The following is a 24,455-nucleotide window of genomic DNA, read 5'->3' on the forward strand; positions in this document are numbered from 1 at the left end:
AAACTAGAGTGAATATCAATACTGTATGTTATCTTTCTACCAGAGCCTCCATTATCTTGACCCTCATTAATCTGATAAATATAACGATCTAAAAATAATTATATTCTGCTAAAAATAAAACGCCGGGATACATAATCACAGCGCGGAAATAGCCGAACAAGCAAAAACTCATACTCGGACTGCAACACAACCAATCCATTTGTATGGTTTCGATGTCATTCTGCTAAACATTGTTCTTTGGAGTTTGTGGTCTTAAGACTACCTGCGCGCATGCCCAGATAGTCTAAAAACCATGATAAGGATTAATTCCACAATGTTTTAAGCACATCAAGAAGTAAATTGTTAAACATTATTAAAATTTTCAATTACGGATAAGTTTATGTTATTTAGGGTATGAATATAAAGGTAAACTTTGATAATTAATGAATGCACATGTTAAATCCAGACAATATTAGAATAACAAGAGCATTGCCTGCCAGTGCTGAATGCTCATCTGATTTTATCCTTTACGGTTTATTTATTTCATATTGTTCATTTGATAGTGAACAGGTATTCCAATGTTTGAAAGTGATAGCTGTCCCTCCGAGATGTGTGACTCAAAAACCTGGTTGATATATTGAAGGCATTATCCATTTATTGTATGAGAAAAAAATCGGAAGAAATCTAACAAAAATTGAAGGTAGGTCGGAATATTTTTTTTTATTTTTTTTTTTGATATATTGATTTCAGTAACTGTTGACTCAGAAAGTAACAAAAATAAAAGTCATCAATTTTCAGGTCTATCAGTAGTTTTTAAACATCTTCCATGCTTCAAAGGAAACATTCTTTATTTGTCTGGTTAAATACTTTGACAATGATGGATTTGGTTGGAGTTATAGTACACCACTCTGCTATTATTTAAGACTTTCCAGGAACGGTTTTACTTTTCTTTATGCACCCTTTTGCTTTCAATCACCCTCTGTAGAATGCTAGCCTCCCTGTAACATAATTACATGAAGAATGGGACAGCAAATTTACCATATAAGCCATCAGCCAAGGAAACCTCAATGCTGTCAAGAGGACCTGGGGGTTCAGGTTTGAAGAAAAAGTAACATGCAGGTTTTATTGCCAAAATTGCACACTTAAGTCTGACATATCAATCCGAAAGTCAGTATCTGACACATTTGTATCTGACAAGAAAATATAGTTCAAGAATTGAAATATACCTGCCACACAAGCACAAACTACCCGTAATTCACCTTAGAGTTGGGACAATCTAAATATTCGGACATCTATTATTATTTTCAATTTTTTTTATTTTAGGTACCTAATTTTCGGACACCCAAAGGACATCGATTGTAACTTTTACAGTTACTTAGTCTCACAGACCAAAATTATTGATCTTTATCGTTACAGTGCCTGGCTAGATTACCTAACCGTATACATCACTGTGATAAGTTAGTTAGTTACTACCCATTCTAAACGATTTATTGCCAATCGGAACTCCTCGGCTAGTATCAAGATATGGCCTCGGATATAATACGGGTCGTAAGAAAATAGTCCATCATGGCCGAACAAGAAGATGTTCAAACAACCAAGAGATATGTTAGTCCAAAGACAGAATGAGGAGCGAACTTTTACCACTTATTTGTGTGTAAGTGTTATTTTTATACTTATTGTATTTTAATAAAATATATAAATAGTTTTAAAAGAGCCCTAATGAGAAACTAATTGGAAATGTCATTAATATTTAGTGGGTGGGGTAAAGTCTTCTTTCATTTGACAGATTCTAATATAGTAAATAACAATTTTGAAGCTCCAGTGATCAGTGGCAAAAATGAAGAAAACAAATACTCTATTTGTTATAACAAATAAGTCTGAATCTGACTTTACTTAGATCGATAATAGGTTAGACTTTCTTTCTCAGTGTATTTATCTCATACATTTCATATCATTAACTTTAATTTTTTATAATTTTAAATTTACATTCTTTTAACCAAGGATGTATGGTTTATATGTCCGTGAGTGTTGGTATCGAACAATTTAATGTAATGGCACAATTGAATGCCTCGGCCCTGTTCACTAATATAGTTCTCTAAATAAATTAGATCTTCATTCTTTTGGTTTAACAAAATGAGTTTAAATGCATAAATCAGCACACATTTCTTTCAAGACTAAATTCTATGATATCCACCAGTGGTGGTGATGCAGAAACATTGAAAAATGCTGACATTTTTACTGTGCCAATGAAATGCAGACATTTAAATTTTAATCTTATTGTCATTTTCAGAAAAGAGTATGGTACCAGGGGTGCAGCTGACTCCGATTCCCGGCTTCTTCTAATGAAAAAAGGCAGATGAGGTAATGGTTGTACTATTTTCGAAATTCGGACAATAATTTAACAGTCAAGTATCCTATGGGTTTAAGCCCAAAAGTACCTGCATGTTTGTACAACTAACCAACAAGGATTGACAGTATTAAAATATCAACATTGTAGATGAATTTAAACATGAATTTCATTTCATATTTTTTAATTTACCAGTAGTCCAGAGCTAAAAGCTGCTCTCTCACAGATTGACAGTTCTTCTTGGTCATTCTTCAAAAGCCCAAAGGAGTAATTAAATTAAATTTAAACATATAATTAATTATATGGCTTAAAGCAATAGCAAAAAAATATTATCCAAACAATTGAAATCTGTTCTATTATGTGTGCCCTTATATGACTAGTTGGATGAATTTTTACCAAATTTTCAAACTTGTATATGAAAGACTGTGATCTGATATTATGTCAGCAGTCTAATATCACTGGTTTGCATACATTTGCACAATAATTGCCAATTGGCTCGTTAAAAGATAAAAATAAAAAAGGTGTCAGAACAGTAAAACCGTGAGGATGCAGCTTTAAATTGGTGTTGCACTTAATGTTTTGTGAATACTTTTCTGTTGTTGTACAGGCTTTTAAAATAATTGATCTGAAAATATAATTCCTATTATTGTTGTATTTTCTGTTTTCTATTTCAGGCACTGGAATCCGAATGTAATCAAAAATGCCATTGTATGAGGATTGACCTGCAATGCATGGAAATCATCTAACACAACTGCAACGCCTACCTTGGAAAAATGAGTGCAAGATGGAAACAAAGCGTTCAGTGGAACATCTTGTCATCTCAAATATTTGATGACTTTAAATCCGAACATATATTTTAAAAGGGTAATATGGTAAAGGATTTATCTACGCTTAAAGTGGTTTTCCTATATTATGGAGGGAAGATAACTACAAAAACAGAAACAGATGGCATCGGCAGACCAAATAAAGGAGAACTATTTTGTTCAGTTCAATTTTTAAGACTTCAGAAAATCCGTTAATAGGGCACATCCTTGCAAATGCCATATTGTAAACTGGGCTCTTTAAAATGTGAAAATGTGAAAGTGGTCTAGAGGATAAGCCTCAAATTCAAGGTTGTGAGTTCAAGACCTCCAAGATACTTTCTCTTGACCTCAGGAAAGGATGTACATACTTGTTTCTACTTAGGCAACAGACTTAAGAGTGATTTTGTAAGCTTCCAGCTTGCATAGCAATCTGATAAGGCATAAAATAAGATACTAGCTGACTTGCAAACAGTTTTTCCATTTGTGTTGATTTATTTTTCAGTCTGTTGGAATGTTTATTAGAAGTGATGCGCTTTGCTTACTGCAACCAATATTTATTTTCTTTATTCAGTTAAATTTAACGAACACATAACATGACTTGTGATTTTACAGATGCATGTTTATTTCGTTGATTGTATGAGTTTATTTTCTCAAATGATGTAATAAAAGTTATTTTGAATGACTGTCCTTTTTTGTTTGAAGAAAATGTGTTGAGGTTTTGGCATAGCATAGTGTCATCATCATCGTCATCATTGTTGTGTACAAATAAAACAATGTAATAAAAACCAAACTGTCAAGCCAAGTACTCAAAGAGGCACAAGGATATTACTAAAGAGGCGGGTTATACATTTAGACAAATAAAATTCAAAGACAGATCTATAATTCTCCTCTCATTGTGTGTTTATGGTTAAAGTGGAGACATACAGTATTTTTTATAATGAAGACTTAAATTTGTATGGCAACTTAAAGCCATATATGGGGATTAAACGCCAGAAATATTGTGAAGTCTCCCAAAAGACTCAATGCACTTAAAAGGACTTGGCACAGAAATGAAAGTAAAAATGGGAGCAAAACCTAATTTATCATTAATTTTACATTGGATTGCATACATATGGCTCTGTTATTACTTGACTAATATTAAAAATAAAATTAAGAGACGTGTTGATCCAAACTGTAATTATTCTTGTTTGCATTTTATGGAGTTGGACATATTAAAAAGAGTCATTTGGTGAAGAGTGATCTAAAGGCTAATTATTCAAAATAGATTAAGTATTATTGAAAAAAGTCTGGTATACATTGCTGAAAAGCTTAGTAACCTGGCTTAATATTTGTTTAAGGCTTTTACTTACAAAAAAAAAAAAAATCAGTTGAGTATCTTAACAGTTACTCTTTTGGTGTTGTTGTTTTTAATAAAAAATTGACAATTTACTCAAAGATATTGAGACTAATAATTATAGATTAAGACAAATATAATGTGTAAGGAAACTTCTAATGAGTGGGTTTTATCCACAGCTTAGGAGGTAAAGTGAAGCATGATCTGCCTTGAACAAATACAATTTTAAGACAAGTTCTGTCAACTTAGTGCACCAGTCAATTGTAACTCCCCCCCCCACCCACCCCAGGTCCGGGGGAATACTGGGGTTAACCCGGGGAAATGGGCCGTGTTTTTACCTATCAGGTGGCCCTGCAGTGCTGGGTGAATGCGGTGGTTTTATCTTCGCTTAATAACTGAAAAAATATAGAGGGGAATGGACCTTACCTAGAGTCCCTGAGGTGGGGGGGCATTTGGCAGGGATTTTGCCATTGGATTGTCTGCGCAGGGTGGGGATTTTAGCCGGGGTTGGCTGTACTGAAAGTCAAAGTCCCCACTATTTCCCAGACCTGGGGGGGGGGGGGTGTGTGGTTACAATTGTCTGGTGCATATCCACATGAAAGTTGTACTGGTACTCTAACAATTGAGCTTACTGCGTGGATAGTCACCGCCCCACCCCAACCCCACAGAACTGTTTACACAAAAAAAATCTGCAGCCCAAACCCAACAATGCTGAAGTAAAGGCATGCATAGATTTCAGCTGGTAAAGCTGACTGGGTGCCAAGCTCACACCCATCCTATCACAACCCACAAAACTCTGCACAAGGCAATCAATGATTTTACAGAATAGTAATGTTGTTTTAATGGCAAGGCATGGTGTGAAAAATAACACGGCAAAGTATGACTTAAAACTTACATTTCATAGGGTATTCCTATAACTGTTGAGAAAATGTTGACATTTAGTCCATGCATGCATTTAATCCGATGTAATGATTCATGCATGCCATGAACCGTATGATCATTTCAATGACTGTCAAGTACATTTTCTGTGTGCTCACGATTTTTATAGAGGAAATAGAGTGCTTCAACTATAAGGAAACATCTAAATATTCATAAAACGAACATTCTTTGAGGTTACAATAAATATTTTCTCTTAAACAAGCACATTTAATCTAACACAATCCATTTCCGTGTTGTTACAATGGGCCTTCTTTACGCGGATTGAAAACGGTGTTAATCGCCGGCAGCCGCATCGCACTTTCGTATACAAACTCCGCGCAGTGTTACTTCCCTTGCAGTACAGTAATCACTGCCACCACAAGATTTTCATCCAAAATTGGATGAAAACTTTTAATGGCATTTTTTTTAATCATATATATTTATTCTTATATCCTTTCTTAAATAATTACTTTACGCCAGTTGATAGGCATAATATGTTTTATAAAAAAATAACAATTAAAAAAAACATTCGGAAATGTTCGGTCTTTTTTCAAATTGAAAGTAGGATTTACAAATTACAATATCAACATGGATGTGTTGTTAGCTATTCAGACATGTATCGAACGTTTTGCATTTTTTCCTTTTATGGAATAAAATCGTTTATTTTCTAAACAAATGAAACATGTTGCTGGAATTTCTTTTAAAGGTGTTCCGTCCATTTTGTAAATTGCAATCACGTGCCGTTTCTATCATCACGTGATATTTGTGAAGGCAGTGATTACTGTACTGCAAGGGAAGTAACACTGCGCGGAGTTTGTTTCGTATATCCTTACTACTATTTACGAGGTCTCATTCGGAACTCCTCGGCCATTTTTTTCAAAAACAACCTCGGATGTATGCCGGAACATCTGTTGAAGTAGTCCGTATTTTTTTTAATAAAAGCATTAATTAAATGTAGTGTTTAAGGGTTGTATTCATTGCTCTCAGTTTAAATTGATTGCCAGTGAAGTGTATTATTGCAAACATAATTACGATTCCCAAGAGTTAAGTCATAAATTTTAACTACTAAATAAGATTACTACGCGATCTATTTGCAGCGGACTTAAACGTACCACTTTTTAAGTATGTAAACCGTCCATATACATCCGAGGTTGTTTTTGAAAAAAATGGCCGAGGAGTTCCGAATGTACGAGGTCTATCTCGAAGCTTGCCGGAGATGGCCGAGTTGTTACGATTGGATTTATTGCCTGTTGAAAAGGATGTCTGATTTATTTAATGGAGGATTAAAGAAACAATAAGGGCAATCAAGAGATTAAGAAAACATAAACATGACATGTTTGTAAAACGATCCGCCAATAAACTTTGAAACTTGTACCACACTTTTAATATAGACTTTATGAAGCTGTAACGGGTTCTACCCACTCGGAGGTCCTCGGCCATTTTATCGAAAACAACCTCGGATGTATGCCGGTACATCAGTTGAAGTAGTTCGTATTTTTTTGAATTATATCATTAATTAAATGTATTGTTTTAGAGTTGTATTTATTGATCTAAGTTTAAAATGATTGCCAGTGAAGTGAATTATTGTAAACAAAATTAAGATTCCCACGAGTAAAGTCATAAAGTTTAACCGCTTAATAAAATTACTACGCGATCTACTTGCAGCGGACTTAAACGTGCCACTTTTTGAGTATGTAAACTGTCCAAATACATCCGAGGTTGTTTTCGAAAAAATGGCCGAGGAGTTCCGAATTGGGTTCTACCAACTCACTATGATGGAAGTCTATAGTGTAGACTGTTGTGTACATGTAACTACATTTCCCCGTGCTAAAGAAGTTCAGTACTTTTATTTGGATTATAATAAGTATGATTTACAATGTATACTTCTTTCATTTTCATTTAAAGTTTAAGTTATACTTTGTCATATGATTTTATATTCAGAGTTTACTGTCTGCTGTCAATTAATAACTGTATATGCAAATCTGTTTAGTTTCAGTTTGTTCGTAAATGATTCATTGGGAAGTGTGTTTATTTTGAAATGAAATATGAAATAGATTTCTTTAAGTAGCTTGTTTGGAATAAATTATATCATTACTACATGAATGTTCTTGCATACGGTCAGATTATATGCAATAAGAATATGAACATATTGGAAAAGCGAAATTTTTCCGTTCAATGCTCTGTATTGTTAGACTGGTACCCTCTTTCTCTTTTATCCTAAATGAAACCAGTATCAGCTAACCGCGGTGCCCGTCACGCATTCGAAATGTCTTGTGAATTCATACGTAAAGCTAATAAAGCGTGCGGTCTAAGTAGAAAACAACCAGGAAAATGGGTTGAAAAAAGTATTGTTATCCTTTGTATAGAATGTTGGTATTCCGAAGTCGGTCCTTGTTGTTTTTTTCGACATAATTTGCATGTTTCCGTGATATTTTCTTTTCGATACAAAGTTTTTTTAACTAATCATCACATGGCACTTAGCACTTTTTTAAATACAACATGATTTTTGGTATTTATTGTTCAAATACTATTAATGTTAACTAAAAACCATATGCCGCGTACCTGTATAACTTTTTATTTTTTAGGAAAAGTAAATCAGGGTACCAGTCTACTTATTGACCTCAAAATTTACTCAGAGCGGCCGAATGATTCAGACATGTATGTTATCACTATTTCCGGATGCTGATGATGTGAATTTCATAGTGTTTTATTGAGGAAATTTATCAATAAAGCCGACATTGAATGATTACCACCATCAAACGGATTTATTTTCATCTTACCGTGGGTAGCATTTTTAATTTGACACGTAAATTTTCAAGCAATACAAGTTCGTTTGAAAAAAATCATGTGATTTCAATTTTGCAAAATGAAGATAAAAAATATCAAATATGCGCATACTTATTTATGAAGTTTCATTCTAAATGAAGCCAAATGTATGAATATGTGCACAGTATCTGTAAATAAGATGATTGTTTACCTATGTGCATAGAAAAGTCTTGGAGCCACTCTCAGTGTAAGTACATAAGTACTTTATACATTTTGTTCAATGATATGGTGATAAGCCATCGCCATTGATAAAACAATCTTGCATGCTTAATTTTGATTTCCTCTCTTATAATGCACCAGTCAATTGTTACCACGGCCCCCTAAGGGATATACCGGGGAAAAGGGCTGTGTTTTTACCTTTAAGGTGTCCTCGTAGCTAAAGAACTTCAGCGAACACATTATATATTACCTTTTTGGACGTGTTGTAAACATAAAAAAATATATTAACATTAAATATATGGAAGCCAGAACTAGTGTCCTCGCAATGCCGGGTGATTGCGGTGGTTTTGTCTTCCCTCAAAATATATCAGGGAATTGCTCTTACCTTAGATCCCCGGGGTGCGGGGACGTTATTCACGGGATTTTACCACCAGTTCGTTCTCGCAGGGCAGGGATTTTACTGGGGATTGGCTGGACCGAAAGTCAAAGTACCTGCTATTCCCTTGGGGGGGGGGGGGGGCGTGGTTACAATTGACTGGTGCATACTTTACAAGTTCTTTTCTGAAGACGCTTTGTGCTCACTTTTTGTTTTCTAGCCAAGAATGGAAATAAAAAAATCAGTCAGAGATACAGTATGGTGATGCATTGTTGATGATAGATCAATATAAATTTGTGAAATATTTGAGGGAAAGGTATTTGGTTAAATAATTTACAAGTGTAACTTTTGAGTTTTATTTAACAATGCAGTGCCGAATATTGTGGAGATAGAATTGAATTTGTATCAAATAATCAGTTGACTTGTGGCGTTTAGGGAACAAAATTAAAATCAAAATATCAATAAAGTTCCCATATACCCAATGTTGTGGAATAGTGAAGTAATGAAGATTTAACCTCACAACAGTCTTTCTCAAATGCTGTCCAGGCTTTTTTATGCTTAAGAATAACTAACCTCGCGATGTCAGACCAGAAATCATCTTGGCATGAGATTGGATCACTATGGATCATTATACACCAGTCAATAGTTTAAGCCCGGAATTATAGTTATTCGGGTTTTCCCAGCCTAATCCTCCGGTACAAACAAAATTAAACCGTTGTTATATACACACGTTACTTCGGAGACAATAGAGTCATTGGACTGTTACATGAATTTCAATAGCTCGATATTCACCTTTTATTTGTACCGGCATGGGAAAACCCAGTTAAGTCAATTCCGGGCTATATATATTGTAAATACGGCTCCCACATCCGGGGGTATACCGGGGATAGCCGGCGAAATGGGCCATGTTTTTACCTTTCAGGTGGCCCCGCAGTGCCGGGTCTTCCCGGAAAATACAGTGTGGATGGGGCTTAACCTAATGTCCCTTGGGTGCGGGGGCATTTGGTGGGGACTTTACCATCAGATAATCTCCACAGAGCGGGGATTTAAACTGGGGTTGGCTGGACCGAAAGTAAAAGTCCCCGCTATTCCGGGACTGGGGGGGGGGGGGGGGGCATGGTTACAATTGACTGATGCATTAGCTTGTGTATTCAGATAAAGTTAAGAATATATATTTATTTATATAAGTTATACTTTGCAATCTAAATCAAAGATTTGAAAAAGGTATCCTGTATCAATAAATGCAAGTATACATAAATGACTGTGCAAATCTTTATGTATCATCCAAATATGAGTACCTTTCAGGGTGAATGTTATTTGTAAAAATTATACTAAGTGAGCTTTCAAGATTACCTTTCCAATGTCATACACAATGCAGTTTGAAACCTGGATAATTAAAACAAATCTTGGTTGTAGACCATTACTATTAAATATTTGATAAGTCACAGACATTATAAGGTACAGTTTAAATGGGCTGTATGTTAATGATGAAAAAGCAAAAAATTAAAGAAAATTGTAGAAAATTGACATAAAGTTGGTATCGATGTGTACAATTAATGCATTAAAACTTACTAACTGATGATCCCCATAGTTTACAAATGATTTATTAATAGCAGTTATTTCGTGTTTTTCCATTAAAAAAGATTACTAGGTATGTCTACCGAGTAGAATTCATTCCTTATGCATGATCTGCCGTTGATGTTATTACATGATATTAGCGAGTTAGGTATACATCTGGAAAATTCCACCCAGTAAAAGTAAGTCTTCATAGCATAGTAGATACGACACACTGCATTTTTTTTCATTTTGGTATTTTATTTACAATAACGATATGAAAGATTAAAATATTTTATTAAAAAAGTGTCCTTAGATTCGTTACAGGAAAAAAACAACTTTTTTGGTGCCAATCTGGTGTACAGTCCCTTTCATAAACAACAAGTGAAGCCAATGCTGTATTAATTTGAGACAAACAAAAAGAAGACAGCACAAAGTTCAAAAAGTGTGACTAATGTGAGAATACTTTACATAATTTATAAATTTTCATGCGATTCAGACAATTGTAATGCTAGAAATCACAAAAAATCATTCCCTTGAATTATTCCTGTCATAGTTATAAGCTGCCCTCTCACAGATTTACCGTTTTTACAACTTTTTTTTTGTCTTCGAAAGAGCAAATTTTTGCGTTAACATCTTCAAACAATGATATCAGATTGCTGACAAACAATCAGCTCGTAGTTTGTCATATTTCCGTTCGAAAAATTAATTTTATGGCTTAAACCGTTACTTACAATTTAAGAACAATGCTTAAAACATCAATTTTTTAACTTTAATATTAAAATCTGCCATCATTTTGGTCAGCAGTCTTATATAACTGGTTTCCATGGATTTTCGCAAAAATTGGCTCGTTCCAAGACAAAAAATAAAAAAAGTTGTCAAAACGTTCAATGTGTGAGAGTGCAGCTTTAAACTCATAATAAAATTTCAATGCACTGCATTTGACATAATTTTAAACAGATGATTTTTTTTTTTTAAAAAAGCACAATCTATCCTTTATGTGACCTTACCGTGTACATTATAATGATTTTATTCAGATCATAATTAAGTGACTTTTCTTGCACTTAAATGTGAACAAGAAAGCTTGGGATTGAACACTAAATGAAACAAGAATAAAATTAAATGAATCACAAAATATCATCAAAATTATACACACAAATGTTCTTTGATATACCAAAAAATGAAACTTTTTAGACTTTCAAAAATTTAACATTTACTAAATACGGTTATATAAAATGATGAATACATTTGTAGGATTTGATATCCTACTAGATGTAACTCGGCTTCGTTCATTTTTCTAAACTTCCTCTCAGTGATGAGGAATGAATTTTATTCAATGCAGTTGTTTTCTAAGTTTATGAAAATAAGAACAATTGAAACAATTCATTAACTACTGTTGATCAGTGCAGATTGTGGGAGGTCATGGTTGATTTCAATGAACCACCAATAAGCCCTTCCAAAATTGGATACTGATTGGTCAGTCAGGTGCTTTTGGTAGGCATGATTAGCATGAATGTTTATTTTAACCATCATTTATGAATGTTTACAAAATCATTGAATATTGAAATAACAAGCAAAATGTTAGTTTGAATGATGAAAGCCATGAAATATGTGAAGTATTCAAAAAGAGACCATTTTTTTCAGCTTGTGTAAATAATGAGAAAATTGTTAAGTAAAATTATTTATTGTTTATCAGGAAAATGTTGAAATCTCATGTTTAGGCCTATAGTGATCCTACTTGATTGCTATGTTATTGGCACTTATTGCAATATGTTTTATTCATTGCAATATTTATGTAAAACATTAATTATTATGTTGACTTAAGTTTGAAGATAAGAACTAATGGTATAGGTGATGTGAGAATGATCTCGTAAGTCTTTAAAACCCCTTTTGGTATTGTGAGTTTTTTGCTCCAGTCTTGTTCAGTTTAGCTTTTGAAGATTTTCAAAGTAACTGCAAAACAAGTCCAGCTGTCTAGAAAGACTATGTCAAACCCTGACCAGATATTATTTCTTGTCTTTTCAAATTACCAACTTGGCAATGGTTTTATCATAACATAGGACATTGGTTTTAAAGAACAATTGTTAGTGTTTTTGTATGTGGAATGAAATATCATAAGTGGCACTAAATTGAACATAATTTATAGTTCTCATTGATATTACACATAGCCCCAAGTACATGTTGATCTAAGATTTAAGGCTTGGATGGAGTCAGGGAAAGAAAAATGCATGTTAATACATTGTACTTTCCAATGCAAGAACTGTTTGTTTATTCGAGTAAATAAAGCAATCCCCACACCAAGGAACTGCAGTATTGCTTAACCAGCTTAATTGACATTATGAGTTGGAGTTCAAATTGCTGCAATTAAAGGCACATCTAGTTTTCAGAATTATTCAAACTCTGATTTAGCAACCTTAATATAGTTATATGAACTACTTTTGCGAAATGAAAGCTTTTTTAGATTTACAAGGACGGGTGAAAAGTATTTGCCAAATGTACTGCAACACCTGATACCTGTTGCCTAGGAATCCAATAAATCTTGGCACTTCAAATGTTACAGTACTATTCAATTTGGACTGCCTGAAAAGAAAGCTTCTTGATTCTACATTCAACATCTTCTTTCTGTATGACATATTGGACCAGGAGAATCATGAACCTACAACCTTTTGCATCTATTGAGATAGGGAGCTATCAGGACAGTGACAGAGGACAATACAAGAATGGCCAACTGCTGCATTTATTGAGTTATCTTAAGCATCTTGTATGTACAATGTAGTTGTCTTTTACAATGATTGTTAAAAGTTACAATGGCCCTGTGGGTTAAAGATGCTCTGTCCACGGGGTAACAGCTTTTGTACATAATAGGGTTATAAGTACTGCGTTTTGGTCCAGGAGGTTGTATTCGACTCAAGTAGATTTTTGCAGATTCGGATTTCACAGGGCACAAGCCGGGTAAAATCAAAATCTACAAAAAAACTACCAGAATCAAATGACATTCGGCCATATCCGGATCAAAACGCAGTACTTATAACCCTTTTATTATATACATTACTGATTAGATCACTTAGAAGCCACATCTTTGCATAATAAATTTCATTTCAAGGATGCACTCATTGCTTTAATGACGTCAATTTAATATTGCGCAACATACTTGTTATGACGTGACGTCACAAGAGTGGTATATGGCCGTATTGCACTGGAGCGGAATATGGGTTAAAGTATTTTGTGATATGTATTGCATGTGGATTGATGATGGGTATATAATAAAGAATAAAATTATGTTTGGTATTACATTCTCACTAGCAGTGTGATGAAATGCTGACACCATGTTATGAAATTTGATGGTCAAAGTATATAAAAGACATTTCAATATTTCATACTTTAAAAACGATATTCATCTCATCTTAGTCTACTCAACTTGCTTTGCTATGTACAAAAGTCTGCAGCAGTAATATGAATAGCATTAGACAGAAGGCAGTGCTTAGTATTCATCAACATCACTAAGTTATCATGGTAACATGTTATATGAATTGAATACCAAGCACAAATTAAGAGGGAGAAAATAATTCTTCACTTTTTAAATAAAAACTACTTCCTAATAGCATTGTGTATGCAGTCTGACATAGGTGTACAATGTAGATGTCTTTTACAAAGATTGTTCAAAGTATGGCCCTGTGGTTTAAAGCTCCCCTGAAAAAGAGGTGACAGGTTTTCTATATAGTATATAATTACATCATTGAAAATCTTCTCTGAAACTGCAAATAACAGACCTTTGATAAAAAAGGATTTGATCAAATTAAAGAAGTATGTGTGCCATCCACGTAAATTAATGTGTATAAGTCTGATTTAACGACTTTGAGAAATTTAAAAGAACTATGACTTTATCTGATTTAACGCTTTAGCCCCCCCCCCCACACACACACACACACACCTCACTCTACGCACACTTAACTAGATTTTTCAAATTTCCATTGCAGCTTGCAAGCAGTTTTAGTCTAAAGTTTAAGCTAGCCCATCAAACAGTGACCCCTTGTGATGTGAGCCGATTTTGTCAATGCTTAGAACATGGTTGTCAACATTCCCCTAAATAAGGCCCTAGTCCATCAGTGCTTTCAGCACTTTGATTCATATAGGTTTTTCAATTTAAAACTTGATTATTGTACCGCAGATGTGAAAGTTCTCTGATTTTTGATAGTTTAAAATAAATAACTTGGAGTTTAGCTTTTTATACTGTGTTTGTCAATTTTTGACACTCGACAGAGTTGTTTTAAACTTAAGCCGAAAGTTGCATTATGGCTTGCCTGAGCAGCTAGGTGTATCTAAGGCATTTATTAGTTTCATAGTTATTTTGGTTTTACAGTAATATTTCCATTTGAATTTAATTAATGAACTTGTATTCTTGAATAGATTGTATAAAAAAATGCAAACATCTCAGTTGTTTTTCACACCCAACCTCCCTGCCTTTGCCCTGTGTCGAACCTGAGGGTTCTTGTAACCGCCCGTGCGGCTTACTACCACTCGTTGAGGTTCGGTTACAAAGCAATAATCGTACAGTAATACTCATTGTAACATCAATAGAACAATAAAAATCAACACATTCAATGATACAGGTAACTATTTAATGTGATGAATTAAAGTTGGAAATGCAAAACTTAAGTTACAATCAAAAACACCACCCAGACGCATTGACATAGCAATATCCATGCTCTCCATGAGATCCTCGTGGGTATAACTGAGAGTTATGTGACGTCACACAATGTGACTGTTTGATCTGAAGCCGATAAAAGGTGTTAATTCATTTTAATGCATGTATAAAATGGTGTTGAATGGGATTTTAATTAACTTGATGAAGGAGTTACTTATAGGCGTAATAACCATTGATAACTACGGATAAATTAATAAGTGGTAAAATGCAGACATGAAGAAAAAAGGCAGGTTTACCAAACATGTAGATAAAATGTAAAAAATGGTTATTTTCTATGAATTCGGAGAGCGAAAAATTAATTATTTTAAGGTGTCCGAACTCTTAGGTGAAGTACGGTAAATACATTCAGAAATCCAACTCTAATATTGTCAACTTTACGTACATACATTTCGTAACAAATGCTTTTCGTACCCAAATCACATTTTTTTCAGGGAAAAATAGGTTAGGGTCGGCGGGAAAAAATAGGGTCGGTCGGGTAACCTGAAACAGACCTATTTTTTTATTTGGCCTAACCAGAAAGCGGTGATCTTCCATTCCCAAGTCAAGCCTGTGGATTCTTTGTGGCACAAGGTAAACTAAGGTAATACGGGAAGCTATCATCAGCTTCATATGCTACATTCTCATTCTCTCCATTTGTATTTTTTGATTAATATTTATACTTTTTCCCCTAGTGTTCAATAATAATTCTGGTGAATATTTTCCCAGGTTTAAATGTGTAATACTGTTTTCATATTTGTCTTTTTTATTCTTTTCATTTACCTCATATGGACTAGCTAACATGCTGGGTAATTTGCTCTGACTTCTCTATCAAAACTTTTGTCATCATTACAAATGTCTATATACCAGCCATGCAAAGTAAATATCATAGAAGTTATCTTCTTTTGTTCTTCAATCATGTAAACTTTATATCTCTTCTTGTTCTTATCATTTTGTTCCCTTTTTGGTCTTCTTATTCAGCCCAATTTAATAAATATAACAAAAGAAAGCTTTTAATTCTTTGCAAATGCTTATATCCGATTGTGTGTTCCCTCCTTTTTGGCCTTTGTTTCCCAGTGTTATCGATACACAAACCAGATTCCAGCCAGTGACATTTACAAAAGATATCCTAGTTGAAATTACAAAATACCAGTCAGAAAAAGGAAAACAATTTCAACGAAAACATCTGGAAAAGTTGGCTGCTCAGATCAGTGCCGTTTGTTTCCATTTTTCCAGTGCATGCTAAATATAGAACACTGAGTATAACAGACAGATACTTAGCGAAGGTAATTCATAATAAGCCACTCCCCATTTAATCACTGGTTGCCCCTGGTATACCAAGATTACATCAAGTAAAACATTTTGGCCATAGTTTGAACAAAGACTTGCCCATCAATACCAATATTTGGTTTTAAATTTGACCAAGAGTTCATTAAGCTGAATCATTTTGATAAGTTTGATGAATAGAGGACCAAATATAATGCCTCCAGTGTTCCAAAGATTTTTTTAAGACCTGACCTTGTGGCCTCGTTTTTGACCCCATGTGACTTAACTTTTACAAGCAGTTGAGATTTGATCACGGGGAACATTCTGACCAAGTGTGAACATAATCTTACCAATCCATACCAAGATGTTTCAATGATATGGTTCAAGACAAAAAAATAAGATTGGACTTTGTGACATAATTTTCTATCACATGAGCCCTTGTTTTGAACTTGTTCAGAGTTCATCATGGAAAATATTTGGATCAAGTCATGAATATTGGATCAAATCTTATGTTTTTTTGTGTGCCAGATTTTTCTAATATTTGACCTAGTGACCCACTTTAACAAGCAGATTCAATCAAGAGGAACATTCTGACCCAAGTTTGGACATTATCTGACCACTCCCTACCAAGATATGGTTCTAGACAGAAAAATCGGGACGGATGGACAGACAATGCCAAAACAATACCCCTCCCCTGTAACCTTCAGTTTGGCAGGAGATTATGAGATCATTTGCTATTTTCAAGTCAAGTTGCGTTTGTTTTGGATAATTTATAAGTTTAAATGTTCAAGTGAAAGTGGCTCTTGATAGGACTTGTCAGGGTTGATTTAATAACAGAAACCAAAAGATCATGTATTTTCTTCTTTTTATTTCAGTTTTGTTCCAAACCTAGTTAATTTCACACAAATAACGAAGTGAGACTTGCATACAGCAGTAAGACACCTCCATCTGACAACTCTACATAGACTTCCAAAACACAACTAAATATTTCATGTCTAGGCAGAAAGTCAAAGGGTTAGCACAGCAGACAGTGTCAACAAATGGTCCCCTGACCCAACAGTAGTATTCTCTCTAATGGCCTTTAACACATGATGCATCACAATCTAGTTGCATTGCTAAGGTATTAATTAAAGTCTCAAAATAGCAAAAGGGTGCTAATATGGGCAGAAAAAGATCAATAGAAAAAATGAACAATGGCACTACTAATGAATGATAAAAATACTGAAAAGTTGGCTGCCAAAGACAAAATGGTAAAAATCAATTTCAGAAAGGTTTATCAATGCATACAGGTCTGCAGGTGGAGTTTGATAAGAAAAACAGCACATAAATCTATTTGACTAGCATTTTAATGCTTGTAAATATACAATAACAAAATGCCATTTTAACACAGGAAAAACATATAGCCAACACCTCGTAATTGATTGATTTTTTTTAACTCGTTGGCATTGTAGGGTAGACAAAAATAAATATTATTTACATAACACTCTTCAGTATTCTAGGAATGTCAGCGTTATTTTATACTGTATCAATATCTTTAGAATCATCAAAAATGGTAAAATCTCCAAAAGAAGGTAAAAGTCATATAAATTACCATTCAATTACAGTAACATTGTCAATTTCAATATAAAGCTGCACCTGAAAAGTATTCACTCATTCAAAACATCGTTGCATTAGATCAAAACACAAATACTTCTATACGATTCTTATTCGTTCTGTTGAATGTAATTGAGTTGGTATCACAGTCATGAGCTTGTTACTGCATCTTCTGGAAGGTTTCGTCAATAGCATCCAGGAAATCCATGGTGTTCAGGTAGTGCTCTGGCTTCACACTGGAAATGCATCAAGCACATTATGTTTCTTGTACCTGTGATCAAAATTACATACCACATGTATAAGTATGTGAATTTTGGATGCCTGTTTTGTTCCAAACCTTATTAATTACACACAAATACAGCCTTTAGTATCTAACATATTGTCATGAGGACATTCTCATGCATTCCAAATACTGATGGCTAACATTTTTAAAGAGCAAAGTATGATCCCAAAGAAAACAAGTTACTGCAAGATGGAGAAGATGTGAACTCGTGTCTGTTGTGCTTTTCAATGAGATTGTTGGGCATAAGTATGTCTCAAAATGTGAACACTTTACATTATGTTAGATACATTTTTTAAGTGAAATCCTAGAATCATAAATGGTATGAAAAAATAAAACTTCCATGTAAATGAGAGTGAAGAAACAAACAGACCTAAAATAACTAGGTCTGTTTAACATTTTATCAGTGAATGATGTAGGCAAATAGCAATATTTAAATCCTGGTATCCATTATTAATAGGTGCATAAGGTGTTCAAACAGCCTACCAAGTATGGGTTCCTAGGGCCAAGCATCTTATCAGTAATTGTCTGACCATGACCTTTGACCCTCAGGAACTGTCTTCTGGTCATGGCCAACCTGCTTACCAAGTTTTAGATTCCTGGACCTAAGCATTTGCATGTTATTGGTTGGAAACGGTGAGTATGGAAGCCCCGACAGATGGATGATTTCTATATTCCACCCCTTTTTGGACTTTAAATGATTAATGGTGGCCCAACATTGGTGATCATCTATTATGATCCCCTATCAAACTTTATTATTGTACTTGAAAAAAACATAAAGAGGTGTATACAATTATTTGTTGGGCCATATCATAAATCAAAATAAGTTCTATAGAAGAACAGAAATAATTTGTTGTTAAACAAAATAGCCTTTTTTAAATATATCATACGACATGGAAGTTGTTGAAATAAGCAAAATTCTTATTTTGATACCAATAATTAGTATGGAGATACATGTTTGATTATTTTTCTAATTCAATTATCAACTTTATTATGTATTATGAAATTTGTCTAATTATCGTAGACTAGGAGTCACTCACTTCTTAAGGCCATAGATACATCCTGCCAGATCCTTTGTCATCTTTCCACTGTCAACTGTGGAAATGCACGCCTTCTCAAGTTGTGATGCCCAGCGCTGGAGTTCTGGGTTGTTGTCCAGCTTGCCTCGGTGCTCTAAACCTCTTGTCCAAGCGAAAATGCTGGCAACCGGGTTTGTGCTGGTTGGGTTGCCCTGAAAATGATGAAATGTTTGTAACATCCAATATCTATTCAACTTATTAATATAAGTATCTTTCAAACAAAAACTGCACAAAACAGTTCTGGTAGGCACCTTCTGATCATAGCTAGTGTTTTGCCCTAAAAATTATGCAAGTTCTATCATCCTTGCATACCAGACATTTCAAAAAAATACTGAAAAGAAAAATAGATAATGATACATGTACGTCATAAAAGTGACACGCTTTAAAAAGGCACAAACTATTACAAATAAGATATATATTAATTAGGGATGCAAACGAATATTCGTATATTCGATCGAACGTTTGGTATTCAAATGTCAAAATCGGTATTCGATGTTTTTTGTTTGATATTTTTTAAACTTTTTGACTACAACTGTCTTGTATACTGGTTGACGGTACATTTCCGAACAGGTCACAAATCCCGAACACCAGCTAAAACACACGTTTGTTTGACAGATCGATTATTCGATGATCTAGATCAATACAGTATTTTCTAAACAAAATGCCATTCAATGTTTATACGCTTAAAGATCAAAATGTAGCACATGGGGAATGACGTCAGAGGGTGCACGCCCATCTCTAGGTTTTGCAGTTATGCTGACCTACATTCAAGATATTTATAAATATAAATCACGCTTTACATTTGAATTGCATGTTTTGAAAAACATCGGAAACAATAAATAACTTTGCAGCTAAGTGTTTATTTAATATAACATACTTATTAATTATAATTGTATGACCATGTATTTGCGCTTTTCAAGTGTTCGGTACTTGTGCCCTCCATGGCATAATTTTAAGGGTAATTTACTGTCTATAAAATGAACGATTTTCGACATAAAATTGATGAGATCGTGAATCTTTACTTTGACAGATGTTGTCAAATTAACCAAAGATGTTTCATACGCAATTTTAACTTACTACAACAAAAACTCTCCAAGATAATTGTGAAAAGCCTCAAAAAGTGTTCGGATTTGTGACCTTAGCCAGTATATTCACTTGTCTTGTTTTTACAACGACTAATGCCAGAGGCGTGAATGTGATGACACTATACACGTGTCATGATTATGTTAGTTAGGGACAAATTGTCGGGACTATACTGGGTGAGTACCTAAATCGAAACACTTTCAGCACTATTTAGTATTTTAGTTAGACTTGCACCACAACTACAAATTTTTCATCAGCATACTAGGATTCAAGACCAATTGGTTGATATAAATGATATTTTTCAAGATACTACCTATCTGCATGAAAAGTACTTTATTAACCGCACAGTCAAGGACTGCCATTTTTGTCCTTGGAACAGTTTTTATTTGTTATTTATTTTTATGTATCCTTTTAAAATTATTGCTACATGTTTTAGTAAATTAATAATTTATTTTATTTCAAGATTGTTTTTTGTCATTTTTGTCAGTTAAATTTGATGATTTAAGTAAAAAAAAATACATACTGTACCGGGAATTTACGATCGTGGCCTTGTTTACAAATATGAATGCTGTGGAATTTAAATTATTTGGGGTTTTTGTTTGTTCAAAATCTATTGTTTTTTTGTTGGATTTATTTTCTGTAAATGGGGAATTTCAGAGTCTAATTTTGGTGAAAATCAGGTTCCGTCACGTGTACCAGTTATTACAAAGGCACGGCTATAACTGTAGCGAATAATAACAGCAGTTTACTACATTTCTTAAATATTCATTTTGGTTATCGAATATTCGATCAAAAGAATTACCAATATTTGAATATCAATTTTGCCATTTATTTGCATACCTAATATTAATATAAAAAAAATCAACATAATTAAACTGAGACCTTTCACCTCTACTTCTTTCTAGAGACATTGATTTCAAACTATTGATTTCAAACTGGTTTCTAGAGACATTGATTTCAAACTGGTTTCTAGAGACATTGATTTCAAACTGGTTTCTAGAGACATTGATTTCAAACTGGTTTCTAGAGACATTGATTTCAAACTGGTTTCTAGAGACATTGATTTCAAACTGGTTTCTAGAGACATTGATTTCATACCCCTTATTTCTCGCAATTTCTGCAGCTATATTGAAAGGTTTTACTACAAAGACGTTCCGATGTTTATGTTTCTTTATTTAAATCAAACCGGGGAGAACTTAAAGCGTGTTTATTGTGATTTTTTTTGTAGATTCAGTATGTTGTTCGCGATTCGTGGAATGATTGCGCAACTTCCGGGCAAAATAAGGAAACAGAAATTCGTGGGTTGTATTGTCCATTAAAAGTCATTGGCGCACGTCGTATATTAACAAGAATGAATTGGATTACAGCGCAAAAATGTATAGCTGCTGACAAACATAAACTGCAAAATGATATCGTGTTCATCATAGTCAAAATGGATATTTTTTTCTAAATTTGACTCTGAGGAGCATTGAACACACTACTTCACGATCACATATGTATTTGAAGAGAAAAACACAAGGTATCGTGATACGTTCGTAGTTGTTAATTAGTTTAATAATGATCTACAATTTAAATCGTTAAAGAATACTGAAAATGATGTAATAATAACATAGTGTGTGTTTCCGATAAGACAGAAAAAAATCTGAACATAAGATATTTGGCAGTCAGTGCAAGAAGTTATACTGATCGGTTGCTCATTGCCAACGGGCATAGCTGGAATAGGAAGGATATTGTTCAGGACTGATTCTAAAATCAGTTCTTAGACCCGGTTTTTTGAAACATATAACACTTGTCAAATTTATCTTAATGCTCCTGAATTTTCTTTGGTGAAGTACATAAATGTAGATTTTGAATGTCTGTGTATCCGTAAGCCCTGTCAAACTTTGAAGTGAAGAGGAATTTCCATCAGAGCTTGGACTTTATTTGGTAATATTTTCTATATAAAAACCACATCACGGTAAATTGTCACGGTGCTATTTCGTTAAAGACAGAAAAACACATTTGACCTCCTTTAATACCGTGTCTGAAACTTTGTTCAATGTTTGAATACTTCACAATGGAAAGGATATGCTTATATTGTGGGCAAAAGGTTAGAAATGGCCATTTAAACTTCTTTATTACACTGACATGTTTCATAAAATCTATGGGTTGATAATATATGCATTCGAACAAATATATACAACTAGTTTGCAATAAGCGAACTGACAGTGTTGAGGACAATATTTTCAGTCTTTAAAAGGACCTTTTAATTATGCTTTTGAAACTTTATGGTGATCTTTCACCCTTTGTTCAGTCTATGAAATAGCTGACACAAGTTAGGTGTGTTTTGTCTTCATGATATAAGAAGGTTTAAAAAATAAAAAAAATCGGAGAAAAATCTATTTTATTTTTATTTAATTCTCCTTCGGGACATTTTATGCAATTTATTTTTATTTTTATTTCCTCCTCCTTACCCAACTTTTTGAAAAATCTCCCGTAAATCTAAAGATAAAAAAACTCCTTATCGAGACATTGACTTCAAACTAGTTTAAAGAGACATTGACCTCAAACTTGTTTACAGAGACATTGACCTCAAACTTGTTTACAGAGACATTGACCTCAAACTAGTTTAAAGAGACATTGACCTCAAACTTGTTTACAGAGACATTGACCTCAAACTAGTTTATAGAGACATTGACCTCAAACTTGTTTACAGAGACATTGACCTCAAACTAGTTTATAGAGACATTGACCTCAAACTTGTTTATAGAGACATTCACCTTAAACTAGTTTATAGAGACATTGACCTCAAACTAGTTTCTAGAGACATTGACCTCAAACTTGTTTACAGAGACATTGACCTCAAACTAGTGTATAGAGACATTGACCTCAAACTAGTTTATAGACATTGACCTCAAACTAGTTTATAGAGACATTGACCTTAAACTTGTTTATAGAGACATTCACCTCAAACTTGTTTACAGAGACATTGACCTCAAACTAGTTTAAAGAGACATTGACCTCAAACTTGTTTACAGAGACATTGACCTCAAACTAGTTTATAGACATTGACCTCAAACTAGTTTATAGAGACATTGACCTTAAACTTGTTTATAGAGACATTCACCTCAAACTTGTTTACAGAGACATTGACCTCAAACTAGTTTACAGAGACATTGACCTCAAACTAGTTTAAAGAGACATTGACCTCAAACTAGTGTAAAGAGACATTGACCTCAAACTAGTTTATAGACATTGACCTCAAACTAGTTTATAGAGACATTGACCTTAAACTTGTTTATAGAGACATTCACCTCAAACTTGTTTACAGAGACATTGACCTCAAACTAGTTTAAAGAGACATTGACCTCAAACTTGTTTACAGAGACATTGACCTCAAACTAGTTTATAGAGACATTGACCTCAAACTTGTTTATAGAGACATTCACCTTAAACTAGTTTATAGAGACATTCACCTTAAACTAGTTTATAGGGACACTGACCTCTATCTAGAATATAAAGACACAAGAGACATTTGATTCAAACTACTGTACACCATGACCCTGTTGTCAGTAAACCATACCATCTGTTTGAAGTTTATCAAAACAGCATTAACAATGTTTAATCATACCCAAATTTAATATTTCACCTAAGCAAAAAAAATATTCAAGTGTATGCGGGGTAGATAAAAAAAAATCAGGCCCTTGCTCTGCATGATCAGTAAAGAGGCTCAACAAAATGAAAACATCTTTCAAACAAACAATGCACTGTATGACAGCGACCAACGGCAACTGCATACATTGTATGACGGCGACCAACGGCAACTGCATACGCTGTATGACGGCGACCAACGGCAACTGCATACGCTGTATGACGGCGACCAACGGCAACTGCATACGCTGTATGACGGCGACCAACGACAACTGCATACGCTGTAGGACGGCCACCAACGACAACTGCATACGCTGTAGGACGGCGGCCAACGACAACTGCATACGCTGTAGGACGGCGGCCAACGACAACTGCATACGCTGGAGGAGGGCGGCCAACGACAACTGCATACGCTGGAGGACGGCGACCAACGACAACTGCATACGCTGGAGGACGGCGACCAACGACAACTGCATACGCTGGAGGACGGCGACCAACGACAACTGCATACGCTGGAGGACGGCGACCAACGACAACTGCATACGCTG

At 34.3% G+C, this 24,455-nt stretch overlaps 1 long non-coding RNA gene and 1 pseudogene across 1 annotated transcript; one reads left to right on the forward strand and one right to left on the reverse strand.

Annotated features, from left to right (window-relative positions):
- Window positions 1-1,550: 1,550 nt before the first annotated feature.
- LOC128206961 (uncharacterized) lies at window positions 1,551-3,809 on the forward strand. Its single transcript, XR_008256623.1, has 3 exons — window positions 1,551-1,633; window positions 2,270-2,340; window positions 3,001-3,809. It is a non-coding gene; the product is annotated as an uncharacterized LOC128206961 (long non-coding RNA).
- Window positions 3,810-17,090: 13,281 nt separating this feature from the next.
- Window positions 17,091-24,455, reverse strand: part of LOC128206913 (isocitrate dehydrogenase [NADP], mitochondrial-like) — a 30,160-nt pseudogene continuing 22,795 nt past the window's right edge.

Source organism: Mya arenaria, chromosome 10 (assembly GCF_026914265.1).
Source record: "Mya arenaria isolate MELC-2E11 chromosome 10, ASM2691426v1".
Taxonomy (NCBI): Eukaryota; Metazoa; Mollusca; class Bivalvia; order Myida; family Myidae; genus Mya; species Mya arenaria.